The sequence below is a fragment of the Nycticebus coucang genome, chromosome Y (genome assembly GCF_027406575.1).
Source record: "Nycticebus coucang isolate mNycCou1 chromosome Y, mNycCou1.pri, whole genome shotgun sequence".
Lineage (NCBI taxonomy): Eukaryota > Metazoa > Chordata > Mammalia > Primates > Lorisidae > Nycticebus > Nycticebus coucang.
Window position 1 is genome coordinate 34,719,814 of NC_069805.1, and position 17,326 is coordinate 34,737,139.

Genomic DNA, 17,326 nt, shown 5'->3' on the forward strand with positions numbered 1-17,326 from the left:
TCTCAAAAAATTTATCCCATTCCTCCTGAAAATAAGAGGACTATTTTCAGCCTGTTGCATCTCTGCCATAATAGGTAATAAAGCTTCTAGTACAATGGTTCTCAACCTGTTGGTGGCGACCCCTTCGGGGGTGGAACAACTCTTTCGTCCAACACCATCCTGCAAATCAGATATTTACATTACGATTCATAAAAGTAGCAAAATTACAGTTTTGAAGTAGCAATGAAAGAAATTTTATGCTTGGGGGGTCACCACAACATGAGGAACTGTACTAAAGGGTCAAGGCATTAGGAAGGTTGAGAACCACTGTTCTAGTGGGTCCATGGCATAATGCTGTTTGACTAGATCACAGAAGGTTGGCAGCAATTTTCCTACCCAAATGTCACTTGTAAGACATCTTGATAAAGGAGGAAGACACATTTTTTTCCTCTCTCTCACCTATAGTGGAGCAGGTGCCAAAGGATAAATAATTCCCTGGTGCAGTTAATATCCTCTTAAAGCATCTAGTAACTGTTATTATTTGTTCCTATAATTTTGTTGTTATAACTACCTCACTTTGCTAATGAGAAAATTTAAGAAAGCTTTTGAAGTATATTTCTTTTCAGATGAAAGGACACCACAGACATTGTGAATTTAAGTGAACATTTGTCTCTAGATGACTTACTATATACATATATATATATATATATATATATATATAAACACTGCATAAGTTTTCTTCCAAATAACAAATAAATTCTTATTTCTACATAATGTAAGGCAAAATCATTATTTTTTTCCTGTTGAAATAACTTATGGCTTAAAATGCTTTCAGAGTTTGTTTTATTTTTCAAAATTAAAATTTGGTCACTGAACTCCATTTTGTTTTCTGGTTTAAAAATGAAAAAGGTTTCTTTTAACAGTATCTTCAGTGACAATACAAGGTAAGTATATTAAGGGAAATCGACAATCGTGCTTGTGGGCTTTTGTTATGGGGTATTGACTTTTTTTTTTCCCCCTGAACATTGTCTTCTGAAGTTTAAATAAAAATTTAAACTTGTTTAGGGTATTTAGTAGACAGATCAAACAATTATATATTTTTTTATTTCAAAGTGTTTTTCTCTTCAACTGATCTAAAAATGAAAGCAAGATACGTAGAAATATTTTGATAATATCCCGTTTTTTTATATCTTAATTTTATTTGCTACGTTTTCTGTAGGTTGCACAAGAACTTTTCCTCTCTTGTAATTGTGCCTCAGACTTTTTGAAAGTCCACTTTCTAAGTTGCTCAGATGGTCTTCTAGATTCTACATGTTACCATTGGTTTATTTTTGTGCTTTCTGTATTTAAAACTTTGGCTGTACTAAGCAAATACAAGGTTATAAATTTAGCTAATAGTAGTTTACAGACAATTGAGATGATTATAATTTCATTTGGTTTAACTAAGCCGTACTAGTTCATTTCATAAGGAAACGATACTGTAGACAAATGTAAATAAAGCCTGTGAGTCAAGCAAAAAAAATTTTTTTTTGAGTAGAAGTTATATTTTCTGTATTTATATTTTTAATATTAAAACACTTTGGAAAGTTTTCGGTCACTAAAATTATATAGCCAATAACCATCAAGTCACAGGCAGTACTAATTTGTTTCTTCTTAATGGCCCCTTAATGCTAAATTTCATTAACATCAGGTTAGTACTTGTGAAACATAAGTAGGAATGACAGAGAAATAGAATTTTCTCTATTTCCTTTGCCTCTTCTTTTATTACCAATAAAACTTAGATTTGGAAGCTCAGATTTGCTAGAATATCATTACTATTTTAAAATTAACCTACAGAAACAAGAATAGATGTTCTTTTCTCAACACAAGTTCTACTAAAGTATCAGTCTACCTTTACCACTGATTCAATCACTCCTCAATGGAAAGAATAATTTTGATTTCCCCCAAAGTTTACCAATTTTGTAGCTTAAATTCAACTAGTTTTAATTGCCAGTTGGAAGTCTGGATACCCAACTGGCCTATATCACCGCCCCCCAAAAATGGAATCCAGCTGCTTACCATTATTTAATTTTTGACAAGCCAATTACAAATATTCACTGGGGAAAAGATTCCCTATTTGACAAATTAGTTTCTGGTCTTGGGATTTTGTGATATAGGCTAGTCTCACTGGAGTTAGATGGTATCTCAAAGTAGTTTTGATTTGCATTTCTCTGATGATTAAAGATGATGAGCATTTTTTCATGCCAAGAAATTCTGAAATTCAGATAGCAGACAGTTTCAGAACTCCAGCACAAATCAACCTAAAGAAGACATCCACCAGACACATCATAATCAATTTCACTAAAGTTAATATGAAGGAGAAAATTCTGAAAGCTGCCAGACAAAAGAAAACAATCACCTCCAAGGGAGGAATATTAGAAAAACTGCAGATCTCTCTGCTGAAAACTTTCAAGCTATAAGAGGATGGTCATCGACTTTTAATCTCCTAAAACAAAATAACTTTCAACCCAGGATCCTGTACCCAGCTTAACTGAGTTTCATTTATGAAGGAGAAATTAAATACTTCAATGACATTCTCATGTTGAAGAAATTTGCCATAACTAAACCAGCACTTCAGGATATTCTCAGACCTATCCTCCATAAAGACCAGCATAATCCTCCACCACAAAAGTAAATTCACCCAGAAAATTTTGATCAAATTCCAACTTCCACAGTCGCAAAAGGATTAAAAATGTCCACCAGACTCTCGAAAGTCTTATCAATATTCTCAATTAATGTGAATGATTTAAATTGTCTTCTAAAGAGGCACAGGTAGGCTGACTGGATACAAAAACTCAAGCCAGATATCTCCTGCATACAAGAATCTCATCTTACATTAAAAGACAAATATAGACTAAAGGTGAAGGGATGGTCAGCTATACTCCAGGCAAATGGAAAGCAGAAAAAAGCAGGTGTTGCAATCCTATTCACAGATGCAATAGGCTTTAAACCAACCAAAATAAGGAAGGATAAGGATGGACACTTCATATTTGTTAAAGGTAATACTCAATATGATGAGATCTCAATTATTAATATTTGTGCACCCAACCAGAACCCACGTCAATTTATAAGAGAAACTCTAACAGACAAGAGCAACTTGATTTCCTCCAGTTCCATAGTAGTTGGAGATTTTAACACCCCATTAGCAGTGCTGGATAGATCCTCCAAAAAGAAGCTAAGCAAAGAAATTTTAGATTTAAATTAAACCATTCAACATCTGGACTTTTAAAGACATCTACAGAACATTTCATCCCAACAAAAATGAATACACATTCTTCTCATCATCCCATGGAACATACTCTAAAATCGACCACATACTAGGCCACAAATCTAACATCAGCAAACTTTAAAAAATAGAAATTATTCCTTTCATCTTCTCAAACCATCATGGAATAAAAGTTGAACTCAATAACAACAGGAATCTGCATATCCATACAAAAACATGGAAGCTAAACAACCTTATGCTGAAAGATAGATGGGTTATAGACTAGATTAAGAAGGAAATCACCAAATTTTTGGAACAAAACAACAATCAAGACTTGAATTATCAGAACCTCTGGGATACTGCAAAAACAGTCCTAAGAGGGAAATTTATAGCACTGCAAGCCTTCCTCCAGATAACAGAAAGAGAGAAAGTTAATAACTTAATGGGACATCTCAAGCAACTAAAGAATCTTTAGGAAGAACATTCCAACCACAAACCCAGCAGAAGAAAAGAAATAACCAAAATCAGAGCAGAATTAAATGAAATTGAAAATAAAAGAATTATACAATAGATCAATAAATCCAAAAGTTGGTTTTTTGAAAAGATCAATAAAACAGATAAACCATTGGCCAACCTACCAAGAAAAAAAAAGAGTAAAATCTCTAATTTCATCAATCTGAAATGGTAAAGATGAAATAACAACAGACCCCTCAGGAATTCAAAAAATACTTAATGAATATTACAATAAACTTTACTCTCAGAAATAGGAAAATCGGAAAAAAATCAACCAAAACTTCAAAGTATGCTACCTACCAAGACTTAGCCAGAACGAAGTGGAAATGTTGAACAGGCCTATATCAAGTTCTAAAATAGTATCAAGTATACAAAATCTCCCTAAAAAGAAAAGCCCAAAACCAGATGGCTTTACGCCAGAATTCTACCAAACCTTTAAAGAAGAACTGGTACCTATATTACTAAACCTCTTCCAAAATATAGAAAAAGAAGGAATACTACCCAAGACATTCCATGAAGCAAACATCACCTTGATCCCCGAACCAGGGAAAGACCCAACAAGCAAAGAAAATTATGGACCAATATCACTAATGAATATTGAGGCAAAAATAATAAGATCCTAAAGAACAGAATCCAACAACACATCAAAAAAATTATATACCATGACCAAGTGGGATTTATCCCAGTTTCTCAAGGCTGTTTCAATATACGTAAATCTATAAATGTTATTCAGCACATAAACAAAGTAAAAAATAAAGATCATATGATTCTCTCAGTTGATGCAGGAAAAAGCTTTTGACAATATCCAGCATCCCTTCATGTTCAGAACACTTAAGAAAATTGGTATAGAAGGGATATTTCTTAAACTAATGGAGGCCATCTACAGCAAACCCACAGCCAATATCGTATTGAATGGAGTTAAATTGAAATCATTTCCACTTAGATCAGGAACAAGGCAAGGTTGCCCATTGTCTCCATTGCTCTTTAACATTGTAATGGAAGTTTTAGCAATTAGGGAAGAAAAGGCAATCAAGGGTATCCACATAGGGTCAGAAGAGATCAAACTTTCACTCTTTGCAGATGATATGATCATATATCTGGAAAACACTAGGGACTCTACTATAAAACTTTTAGAAGTGATCAAGGAATATAGCAATGTCTCAGGCTACAAAATCAACACCCATAAATCTGTAGCCTTTATATATACCAACAAAAGCCAAGCCAAAAAAACAGTCAAAGACTCTATTCCTTTCACACTGGTGCCAAAGAAGATGAAATATTTGGGAGTTTATCTAACAAAGGATGTGAAAGATCTCTACAAAGAGAACTATGAATCTTTAAGAAAAGAAACAGCTGATGATGTTAACAAATGGAAAAACATACCATGCTCATGTCCAGGAAGAATCAACATTGTTAAAATGTCTATACTACCCAAAGCAATATATAATTTTAATGCAATTCCTATTAAAGCTCCATTCTCATATTTTAAAGATCTTGAAAAAATAATAGTTCATTTTGTATGGAATAAGAAAAAACCTTGAATACCCAAAACATTACTCAGCAATAAAAACAAAGCAGGAGGAATAAAGCTACCAGACCTGTGACTGTACTATAAATTGATAGTGATCAAAACAGCATGGTATTGGCACAAAAACAGAGAAGTAGATGTCTGGAACAGAATAGAGAACCAAGAGATGAATCCAGCTACTAACCGTTATGTGATCTTTGACAAGCCAATGAAAAACATTCAGTGAGGAACAGATTCCCTGTGTAACAAATGCTAGTGTGTGAACTGGCAACCTTTAGAAGACTGAAACTGGACCCACACCTTTCACCATTAACTAAGATGGACAGTCACTGGATAAAAGGTTCAAACTTAAGACATGAAACTATAAAAATACTTGAAGAAGGTGCAGGGAAAACTCTTGAAGGAATCAGCCTGGGTGAATATTTTATGAGGAGGATTTCCCGGGCAATTGAAGCAGTATCAAAACTACACTACTGGGACCTGATCAAACTAAAAAGCTTCTGCACAGCCGAGAACATAGTAAGTAAAGTAAGCAGACAGCACTCAGAATGGGAGAAAATATTTGCAAGTTATACCTCCAATAAAGGTTTAATAACCACAATCCACAGAGAACTCAAGTGAATTAGCAAGAAAAGAATAAGTGATCCCATCGCAGGGTGGGCAAGGGACTTGAAGAGAAACTTCTCTAAAGAAGACAGATGCATGATCTACATATGCATGAAAAAAAGCTCATCATCCTTAATCATCAGAGAAATGCAAATCAAAACTACTTTGAGATATCACCTAACCCCAGTAAGAGTAGCCCACATAACAAAATCCCCAAACCAGAGATGTTGGTGTGGATGTGGAGAAAAGGTCACACTTTTACACTACTGGTGGGAATGCACACTAATACATTCCTTTTGGAAGGATGTTTGGAGAATACTTAGAGATCTGTAAATAGACCTGCCATTTGATCCTATAATTCCTTTACTAGATATATACCCAGAAGATCAAAAATCACAATATAACAAAGACATCTGTACCAGAATGTTTATTGCAGCCCAATTCATAATTGCTAAGTGATTGTAGAAGCCCAAGTGCCCATCCACCCACGAATGGACTAGCAAATTATGGTACATGTATACCATGGAATATTATGCAGCCTTAAAGAATGATGGAGACTTTACCTCTTTCATGTTTACATTGATGGAGCTGGAACATATTCTTCTTAGCAAAGTATCTCAAGAATGGAAAATAAATGTATCCAATGTACTCAGCCCTAATATGAAGCTAATTTATAGCTTTCATATGAAGGCTATAACCCAACTATAGCCTAAGAATATGGGGAAACAGCCAAGGAAGGGGATGGGAGTGGGGAGGTTAGAGTGGAGGGAGAGTAATGGGTGGAGTCACACCTATGGTGCATCTTAGAATGGGTACAGGTGAAACCTACTACATGCAGAATACAAATGTCTACATACAATAACTAAGAAAATGCCATGAAGGGTATGTTGAACAGTTTGATGAGAATATTTCAGATTGTATATGAAACCAGCACATTGTACCCCTTGATTGCACTAATGTACATAGCTATGATCTAACAATAATATATATATGTATATATATATATATACAAAAAAAAAAAAGAATCCCATCAAGAGTGGTTTAGCATCACTCATTTAAAATGTTAGCTCTTTCATAAACTCTAATCAATTGCAAAGCTCTCATACCAAACTTCTGTTATATTTAATGCATAAAGGACCCTCTCAAATTTCAGAAGCAATTTTTTTAACCAAACACTGAAAAAGATTTATTTCAAACAAATTAGCTGTGAAGTATTTAAATGCAAAGGCCTAAGACATCATCAGTTTCTTAATAGCTAAAACACAATAAAGTTTTGATCTCCCTCTTAGCTAAATGGTTTTATATCTACCAAAGAGACATGAACATGTGCTGTGGTGATCCCTTTCCACTTGAATTTTCTCCCTATATTTGGAAGGCAAAAGCAAAAAACATCTGTTCTTTCCTGCAGAGCTGACAACTCTCATTCTCTGGTTTAAAAATAAAAGGTCCTATGGAAGCTTATAGATATAATGATTACCTGGTTCAAAAGCAGCTGGTGATTAATTGATCCAAATACATGCAAAATTAAGCCAAGAAACGACTCCCTGAGGACGAGGCTAGTATACCCCCAACGCTCTGGTCATTTCCAAGACACCCATAAAAAGTAGCAGAGGATAATAAAGAAAATGTAACGCCAGATGAGAAGAGTCAACAGCTGAGAAACAAGGGCCTGTGTCAATCTGGATTCAGTCTACCATAAGATAGTTTCCATGTGAGCTGCCTAGAGAAAATCTGGTTCACTCTGGCCCACCATCACCCTTCACCCAGCCCCCAAGGAAGGGGGCCAGATGTTCAACCATTAAATGAGTACACCATATTAAAACAGAAACTAGAAAACCTCATAAGGAAAAGCCCTAAGTCCTGTAATATTTTTAGAGACCTGTTTTACTCTGTATATCATCTTAAAGCTCTAAACATCCAAACAGGAACAACTAGCAAAGACACTCAGCTGTGAATCAGTAGATGTAGCTTCCATTTCCGGCTCTGAATGAATTACAGAATGACCTTGAGAAAGTTCTTTCACCTCTTTCTCTACCTCTGTTTCCCCATCAGTTATAAGGTTAAGTTAAATCTACTGATTCCTTTTTTTTGAACAATGCCAACTGAATGAGATAAATTTATGGAAACTGCTACACAAAAAAAATATAAGTTCTGGTCACTGGCCAATTATATACAACCATCAAATACAAAATAGGTGACGTCCACATTAAAATGACTAACTACACTTTTTCTCTGAACAGTAAAAAAAAAAATCTGCCTGGAGATGTCAACAAACCTCAGAGGCTTTCTGTTCAGGACCCCATTAAAAGCCCCAAATTTTGTGTTTGTAAATACTTAGTAAATTAAAATAAAGTGCAACTTCTAAGAAGACACTTTTTCTTTTAAACAGAAAACAAACATCCCACTATTTAGAGTCCTGTGATCTTTCAGGGTGCTATTCTGCCCTCCTCTGTCAAGTCTTCTTTCCTTACTCCCTACTAAAGAGATGAGCCAACCACTGCATCCTTGATGACCCCAGCATGTATAAAGGGGGGGAATGATGACCCCAGCACACTTACTCAGCATATATAGAGGGGGGAAAATCTATACACATTTTAAGAAAGGAAAAAACTGTATTAAAATTGGAATACTCAAGTCACCTTTGACTTCCACAATTACAAATGATACAATAGAGAAGGTAACAAACATTATCAGTATATGCTGAGTACTATATATAATTTTTTTAATTGTTGGAGATTACTGAGGGTACAAGAAACCAGGTTACACTGATTGCATTTGTCAGGCAAATTCCCTCTTACACTTGTGTCTTTCCCACATAAAGTATAAGGACACTTGCACTAGACTGTTTATTGCAGCTCAATTTACAATCGCCAAAATGTGGAAACAGCCTAAATGCCCACCAACCCAGGAATGGATTAACAAGCTGTGGTATATGTACACCAAGGAATACTATTCAGCCATTAAAAAAATGGAGACTTTACAGCCTTTGTATTAACCTGGATGGAAGTGGAACACATTATTCTTAGTAAAGCATCACAAAAATGGAGAAGCATGAATCCTATGTACTCAATTTTGATACGAGGTCAATTAATGACAATTAAGGACAAGGTGGGGGTGGGGAAAGGAAGAACAGATGGAAGGAGAAAGGGGTGTGGGGCCTTGCTGAGTACTACAATTTTAATACACATTTTTTTCCTTTATTAAAATGTGTAGACATTTTTTGGCACGCTTTGTGTGTGTGTATATACACACATATAGGTATAAAAACATTTCTGAGGAACCTCTGTAAGTTGACCAGCCAAGGGATTGTAACAAAGTGCTCAACATACAGAGGTGGTCAACATAAGGAACTAGGCCTACTGTGTGAATATGTACATGAGGGGCACGTCCAGTCTAGGAAAATTATACCAACTTAAGAAGGTGGTCAATGTAGGCAGGTGGTCAACTATGGTCAACTACAGGTTAACATTCTACTGCATGTATACTCCTGTGTACTGCACTTATTTCATGTCACCTCTTCATTTAGTCAGTGAACTACAGGAAGCAAGAACTATAATTTAAGGGTCTGTGTATTATATACCATCTAGCATATTGCTTGACACAATGTGTGTGTATACACATATATATAAATATGCATACATATGTATATATCTCACACCCACATACACACAAATATACTTATCTACATGCATATACAGATGTGTGTATATACATCTGCGTGCAAATATATATATATATTTGCTAAATGAATAAATTTCCAAAGTCTTATGTTACATTAAAATTATTAGTCATTAATACTAATGATGGAGAATGTAATGAATTATTTTCATTTTCAGAAAAATGTATAAATGAATCCTACCTAGATAAAATGCATGATTTCTTGCCAACAATCAATTCACAAAAATTAACTCAAAAACTTTTCAATCTTCTTCTATTAAAAATGTCTTTTTTGCTGCTGTTTTGCATTATTCTTATAATTTATCCAGTGGGTATAAAACTACAAACATCCCTTTTAACTGAATCTACCTGACAGAAGGGTGGAAAAGAAGTACAAACAAAACAAAACAAAACAAAACAAAACAAAAATGAAAGTGTCTGTGAAATGAATAGAAAGTGACTTTTCAATGTAAACTTCTACAAATTCAAAATAAAAGTCGACAAAAGAAAATAAAGATGTGGTCAATGAAAGGAGCTATTTAGCCTGTTACAAAGTCATCCTCATGGAAAAATTTCATGTATGTTTTATAAACTGTAAACATAATGGATTTTGAAATTTTTATATTGTACTTGAAATTTTTAATGTAATATATCACAAGCATACCAGCACTCAGATAAGTTTCATTTTTTTCTTATTCATTAAACTCTAACACTCTATTTCATTCAATAATTAAAAGTAGATGTTAAGTAAACAGGAAACAAACTCACACTTTACCAGTGGGCTCTCAGGGTAAGGCCCTGGGACCTGTAAACCTGTATGCAATTATCAACTCATCCTCTCACAGTAAACTGACTGCTGGCTGTGCTTCATGCTGCTTTGAGTGCAAAGTCTATAAGAAATGCTAAGCAGGAGAGGTATCAGTTGGACCAGACGTGTTTTTGGCCCTCTCATCTTCACTATCAGCAGTGTACATCCTGTTCCAACTGGACCATGAAGCCAAATGAAAATTATTCCTTTTGTTGTTGTTGTTGTTGTTTTTTGTTTTTTTTTGTCGAGACACAGTTCTACCCTATGCCCTGAGCAGAGGGCAATGGCATCGTAGCTCACTGCAACCTGAGACTCGGGCTGTGGGCATCCAGCTGCCTCAGCCTCTGAAGCCGCTGAGATTACAGATGCTCGCCGGGCGCCCGGCTGGGTTTTTCCATTTTTTTCATGAGTCGGGTTCTCACTCTCGCTCAGACAAGCCTCGAACTCCTGAGCTCAAGCAATCCTCCCGCCTCAGCCTCCCACAGTGCTGGAATTACAGGCGTGAGCCACCCTGTGGCTCAGTGAGTAAGGCGCCAGCCCCATATACCGAGGGTGGCGAGTTCAAACCCAGCCCCGGCTGAACTGCAACAAAAAAGTAGCCGGGCGTTGTGGTGGGCGCCTGTAATCCCAGCTGCTTGGGAGGCTGAGGCAGGAGAATCGCGGAAGCCCAAGAGCTAGAGGTTGCTGTGAGTCCTGTGTACATCATGGCACTCTACTGAAGGAGGTAAGGTGAGACTCTGTCTCTACAAAAAAAAAAAAAAATTTCCTAGATTTTATTTATTTATTACTTTTCTAAAAGTACATATTAGATTTTCCTGTTGTGACCACTTAATCTTGAGAAGTAGTAGCTCAAATCTGTAATCCTAGCACTCTGGGAGGGAGAGGCAGGTGGATTGCTTGAGTTCAGGAGTTCCAGACCAGCCTAAGAAAGAGTGAGACCCTGTTTCTACTAGAAATAGAAAAAATAGCCCGCAGTTGTGGCAGGATCCTATAGTCCCAGCTACTCAGGAAGCTGAGTCAAGAGGATCATTTAAGTCCAAGAGTTTGAGCTTGCTGTGAGCTATGATGATGCCAGAGTGAGACTCAAAAATAAATAAATAAGTAAATAGAAGTAGTAGACCCCTGACTCCTGCCAGACAGAAGCTACGTGTTACATGTACATGTTCTACACTTACATACACACATATGTATTTAAAAGGGGTTAGCAATCACCTTTGGATAGTACCTGAATAAATGATTTGTGCCTCCCGCGCTGAACCTTGTAAAGGGAACATGAACCATTGTGTTCTTTTTAATGCCCTGGTGATGAGGAAGGGAAGAGAAGATTGATGGTTTAACTAACAAGGCAAAAAAGGAGTCTATATGTTTGGCGTGACTCAATGGACAGACCATCCTTTCCTTGAGATGACTCCAAAGAGACACAACTAAGTCATTCGCTATGAGACCTTGGAAGAAAATAAGCACGTCCAAGGCATTTCGCCAAGGAGGCTAGCTGGGCAGAACAGGATTCCTCATGAAGCGACCTGCTACTAGCAGGTCTCCGCCTTTCAGAACCCTGAGAGGAGGGTGGCAGGAGGCCCTGATTGGCAGACGACTTGCGACCTAGGGGCTAGCAGCAGGGTGCGCTCACCTGTGAACACTTTCTGGAAGCCATCTACAGCCGCGGGCGCCCCAGACCTCTTGGCGACCACTGCTGGAGACACCCCACCGCCGCTGCAGTCCGCGGCCACACAGCGCTCCAGCAGGTGCGCAGAGCCTCCCGCCCGGGGCGCGTGGGCATCCAGCTCCTCCGTCCGGTCTGCAGAGCGTCTGAGGCCCCCGAAAGGCCACCATCGGCACAGTGCTTTTTGGCTGGGGAGGCCGCGGAGGTCCGGGCAGTTCTGGGCCCCCGGCACAGGGGGGCTCCAGCCGCCTCTTGATCCCAGGGCTCTGGCTAGAGGACCGAGAAGGCGAGTGATCGGGCCAGCTGAGCTGCCGGGTGGTGGTCTTGATGTATCAGGGGGTTATGAGTGGGTAGGGCTTGAAGCAGCCACAGGCTGGGCGCGGGGCTGCCGGGCAGGAAGGCACGGTCGGGGTGCCAGGCCGTCGCGACCCCTCCTCCGGCTGTCCCTCCAACCTCTGCGGGGCCTCTTCTCCCACCTCCCGGCCCCACTCCTCCCCCGGAGAGCCGCGGAGGGCATCCTCAAAAGAATCCTCCTCGCCCTCCTCATCGGTGTCCCCAGCCCTGTGCTCGAAGGCTCCGGCCGCGCTCTCCCCCGGTCCAGCCTCGGGAAACGGGAAGGCGGAGGACCAGGGCGAGTCTTTGGCTGAGGGCTGGGCCTCTGGAAGGCCAGGCGCTCCGGAGGCGCGGAGAGCGCCGGGGGTTGGCGGCTGCCCGGCCACCGGGGACTTAGCGGCCAGGCCCTAAGGGCCAGGCCCTCATGCAGGTCCAAGACGGCGGACAGCGGCTGCTCTGTGTCCACTCGGTCCGGGGCTTCCGCAGCCCCGCGCGCCGCGGCCCCAGCAGGAACTGTTCCAGGCCCAGGAAGGCCCCGGGCTGAGGGCAGGTGGCGGTGGGGGGCGCTGCCGGCTCCTCAGAGTCCTGGAGAAGCAACAGACGCTGCTGCTGCTTCCGCTGCTCTGCTTCAGGCGGATCGCCTGCTGGATGTCTGAAAGCAAATCCTCTTGCTCTGTAGCTGAGTGAAAGCTATAGATGTCCGTGTCCGAACCTGAGCTGGTTCTGTGTCCAACCTGAGCCCCTGCTGCAGTTTCCAAATCCCCTGCAATCGCCCGGACGCCCACCCTGGTCTTGGCGGGCTGGACCCCCCAGACCGGTCACCTCAAAAAGGTCAGCACACTTGGTATTCGACAGACGGGTCTCGTCCGCCAAGAGCCTGAGGTCCGGGGTCTTGGTGAGCATGGAGTGAGCCCTGTCCAGCTCGCCGGGCTAGCACGTCCTCGCGGGAGCCCCCCGCGCTTTCCCCCTTGGACAGGTTCTTCCTGATCCGCAGGTTGGAAAACACCGAGGCCCTGGAGTCCGACTGGCTCCCCTTCTTGCCCAGCTCCCCGCCGCCTCCTCCCCTCTTGCCCCGGTGCCTGCCCCGAGCCTTCTTGCCCCCGCTCCCCTTCTTTGTGGCTTCCACATCCCTGGGCCCCACAGCTTTTTTGGCGCCGGCGCCGCCGCAGCCTTCATGCGAGGCATCACCTGCGCTCCTCTTCAGCTTCCCATCCTGGTTCCCGATGTTGCGATTCCAGAGCTGCGCCACCGCGCCCCGGGCACTCAGGCCAGCCCGGCCCCCTCCGCCCGAGCTCGGCTCCGCCCTGAACCTGGGCGGGAAACACGTCTCTTCTATCTGGGGGACTTTAATTTCCACTGTGCGAATCCAACGCATTGTGCCCGCCGGAAGAACTCCAAGCTTCAAAGCTCCTGGCCCTGCCATGTGAAAAGTTAAAGGAAAAAAAGGAGAAAAATTTACATGGCGAAATACTGAAGCCAAATTTCAGATTAGAGGTGCCATCAGATCCCAGCTACATACAGGACCCCACCCCCCTTCCTCTGCACGGCTCTTCAGTAAATGTTTGTTGAATGAATGGATTGTTCTGTTTCTGAAATAATTGATGGTCCCCCTGCACACTGTTAATGTGCTGGAACATTTGGTTCAGGAAAAGTTTCTACACAGGGCGCTGCTTTTATGTTTCAGACTGACCCGGCTGCTCTGAGAGAGGACATTAGCTGTCATTTCCAAAGTTGGTTTATCCAATTTTTTTTTTTTTGACAGACAAAGGAGAAGTGGGGGAAGCAGCAAATACTAAGATTAGAGTTGATTAAAATGCTAATCTTCAAATTCTATGTGTTTTCCACATAATAAATTAAACAGCATTTGTATTCAAAAAGGGTGCATATACTTTAACTCCCAGGAGGTCAAATTCATCAATATTAAACATGTCACTATCGTGACCACCTATAAAAAGGGGGAAAAAAAGAACAGAAAGGAAACACCCTTGGTGCAAACACGCAAAATCAGATGTAATGCTATAAACTACCACTTTCCCAGTCAAAGCCTTGCAGTCACATTCTGTCCTGTAACACTCTGGCTTCAATATTAGCTTAAACACTTCTCTTCATTGTACATTTCACGACTATTTTAATTATTTGTGAAAATTAGCTATCTATATATTTTAAGTATTTATAAAACATTATTGATATCTAAAGAAGCTTCAAGCAGTAAATCAAGATTAAAGTGGCATTAATAAATGTTGCAGGTACTTAACTTGTAGGTTTGCTGTTAACCACTTTGAAAATATGGATGGCTATCCAACTTGCTCAAATTTCTAAAGTGACCCCATGGAGAAGAAAGTACTACATAGTATACAATTGAATTTAAATATGCAAAGAAAATGGAGGGGATTCCTTTGAATGTTGTGAACCAACATTTTAAACCTCCCTCTTTAACCATCTTTATCAAGAACAAAACAAAACAAAAGGCTGGTTCTATAAGTCTCTCATTATTAGCCTTTTTCAAATTTATGTTTTTAAAAATACATGTAACTTAAGGGCAGGCAGCCAAATGTCAGGTGGCCCTTTAAAGTAAATGTTTTGGAGAAATCCACTCTAGTAACTTTGCCAGGGTAATATCCCAGTCTTCAAGGGATTCCAGAAAACTTGAAAAGCCTTTGTTTCACCTCTTTCAAACACTGTTCTTTCTTCTAGAATCCAGGCTCCTCAGAGGGCACAATTTGCCTGTGGCTATTAGAATTTTCTGCTTCTTTGAGTGCTGAGACAATTTGCTTCTTGATTTTTGCTCTTTCATCAACAGAGCATTTCTGATTCTGAACCATTGGTTTCCTTTTTTTCTTCTGTGATATATTCTAGAAGCACAAAAGACAAAGGAAGGGAAGAGAGAGTGAGAGGGAAGGAGGCTGCTGATTTTTTTCACATCCTTTGACTACAAAACAATAGGTGACAGTTGTACAGCAGGTCACAGTTGACAAAGCTTTATTGCATGCAAAGGCTCATTTGAAATGGGTATCAAATATAGGTAAATACTCTCAACCCAATAACAATTAATGCATCAACTCAGGCTCAGTGAGGCTAACAGATTTGTCCAAGGTCATATATCAGAGGCAACACTTGAAAGAACAGACTTGGATCCAAAATTATAACAAACAACACCACATACTTTACTCTTTGGGGCAGTGGTAAGGATATCATTAAGGCTAACTATAAAGCTTTGCCAAAGCATTCCTTGGTTTTCAGTAAGTATTTAGTAATCCCCAAGAAACCTGGAACATGGCCTAAGTTTAACTCCATTTGGTTCAGTAAGAATAGCACATCTGTAATTGTTATATACATTTAACAAATAAGTAGAGGTCCTACCTTGTGCCTGGCTACATCCTAGTTACCAGGATACAGAAGAGAAATAGGAAATGGGACAAGTCTCTACATTCAAGAAAGTGTAATTATGGGTAAAAGTCTTCAGTGTTACTATCCCAAGTGGTCATATAAAAATATGCATATAAAAACAAAATGTTGTGCTACCAATTTTCCAGCCAAGGAAATTGGATATGAACTTTAAAAATAAAATTAGTAAAAGTAGGTGGAAAAACTCATATAAACAAATATTGAACTTTAGTTTATAATATGTATGCTGGTGTAGTTCACTTGAGTGTACTCATCTCTGCACATTACCCTCAAAATGCATCAAAAAATAAGATGTTTTAATGAGTACACAAATATATCATAAAGAAAATATAATAAAATGTTAATTATATAATTTATGTGGCAGATATATGGGTATTCACTATGAAATTCTTTCAACTTTTTCTTTTTTTTTTGCAGTTTTTGGCAGGGGCCATGTGTGAACTCACCACCTCCGGTATATGGGGCCATCGCCCTACTCCTTTAAGCCACAGGTGCCACCCTCTTTTTACTTGTTATATATTTGAAAATGTTCATGCTACACTGTTGGGGAAAAAATGAGTTTTAAGAATGTATGAAATTTATAATGAATGCACAATCCTCCACTCCTTCTCCCTGTTACCTGTTTATCTGAATTACACGTCATTTCCTGTCTTCTCGCAGTTCTCTTCCTTCTCCATTACTCTCATATTTGACTGTAAAATATACTGAAATGTTTCTGATACTTGCTTTTTATTTTGTTTCATTTTAGCCTCTTTCTGCTTCATCTTGTTGGAATTTTTTTTGAATTTCTGACAGAACAATGAGTCGGCCTTTTAAGTATCTAACTCATTTTTTTTTCCAGCAGGTAAATGATTTTCCCCTTCAAAAATACAAGTTCTCTGCCTTGATATCAACTACCAAGTTATTGCATCCAAACTCCACCTCCGTCCTGACGTGGCTCCTGCACCTCTTACAGGAGAGGCTGAACCCACTCTCCTGTAAGAACAGTGCAGCCCCAGCCAAATGCAATATGTCTGAAACTGAACTCATTTTCTCTTGCAAATCCCTTTCTCCCTTATTTTTGTTTTTCGATTAAGAGAACCACAATTACTCCAGTTGCCCAAACCAGAGTTGTTGCTGACTCCTCCCTCTCTTCAGTCCCCACAATTTACCAGCCATTAAGATTTTTTTTTTTTTTTTTTGCAGTTTTTGGCCAGGGCTGGGTTTGAACCCGCCACCTCAGGCATATGGTGCCGGTACCCTACTCCTTTGAGCCACAGGTGCCGCCTGCCATTAAGACTTTTCTTCCTTAATGTCTCTCTGTCTCTCAAGTCCATTCACGTCTTCCACACCAACTGCACTTCCCTTGCCTCCCTTCCACCCTCACCTCCATCTCCCATCCCTTCTCTCCCATCATCACCAATGCTTTATTTTGCTACTTAGGGAATACTTGACACTGTCTGGAGACATTTTTGGTTGTCTCAGTGGAGGGTGATGTCACTGGTACCCTGGACCCTACTAAACATGATGGACAGACCAGCTCCCTCTCAAGCAAGAACGATTTCCCCCAAAGTGACACTAACACTGTGGTTGAGAAACCTGCTGCATCAG

The 17,326-nt window shown here is 39.8% G+C and overlaps 1 pseudogene; it reads right to left on the bottom strand.

Moving 5' to 3' along the window:
• LOC128579074 (formin-2-like) overlaps positions 1-15,051 on the bottom strand; it is a 55,290-nt pseudogene extending 40,239 nt beyond the window's left edge.
• Between the last annotated feature and the right edge of the window lie 2,275 nt (positions 15,052-17,326).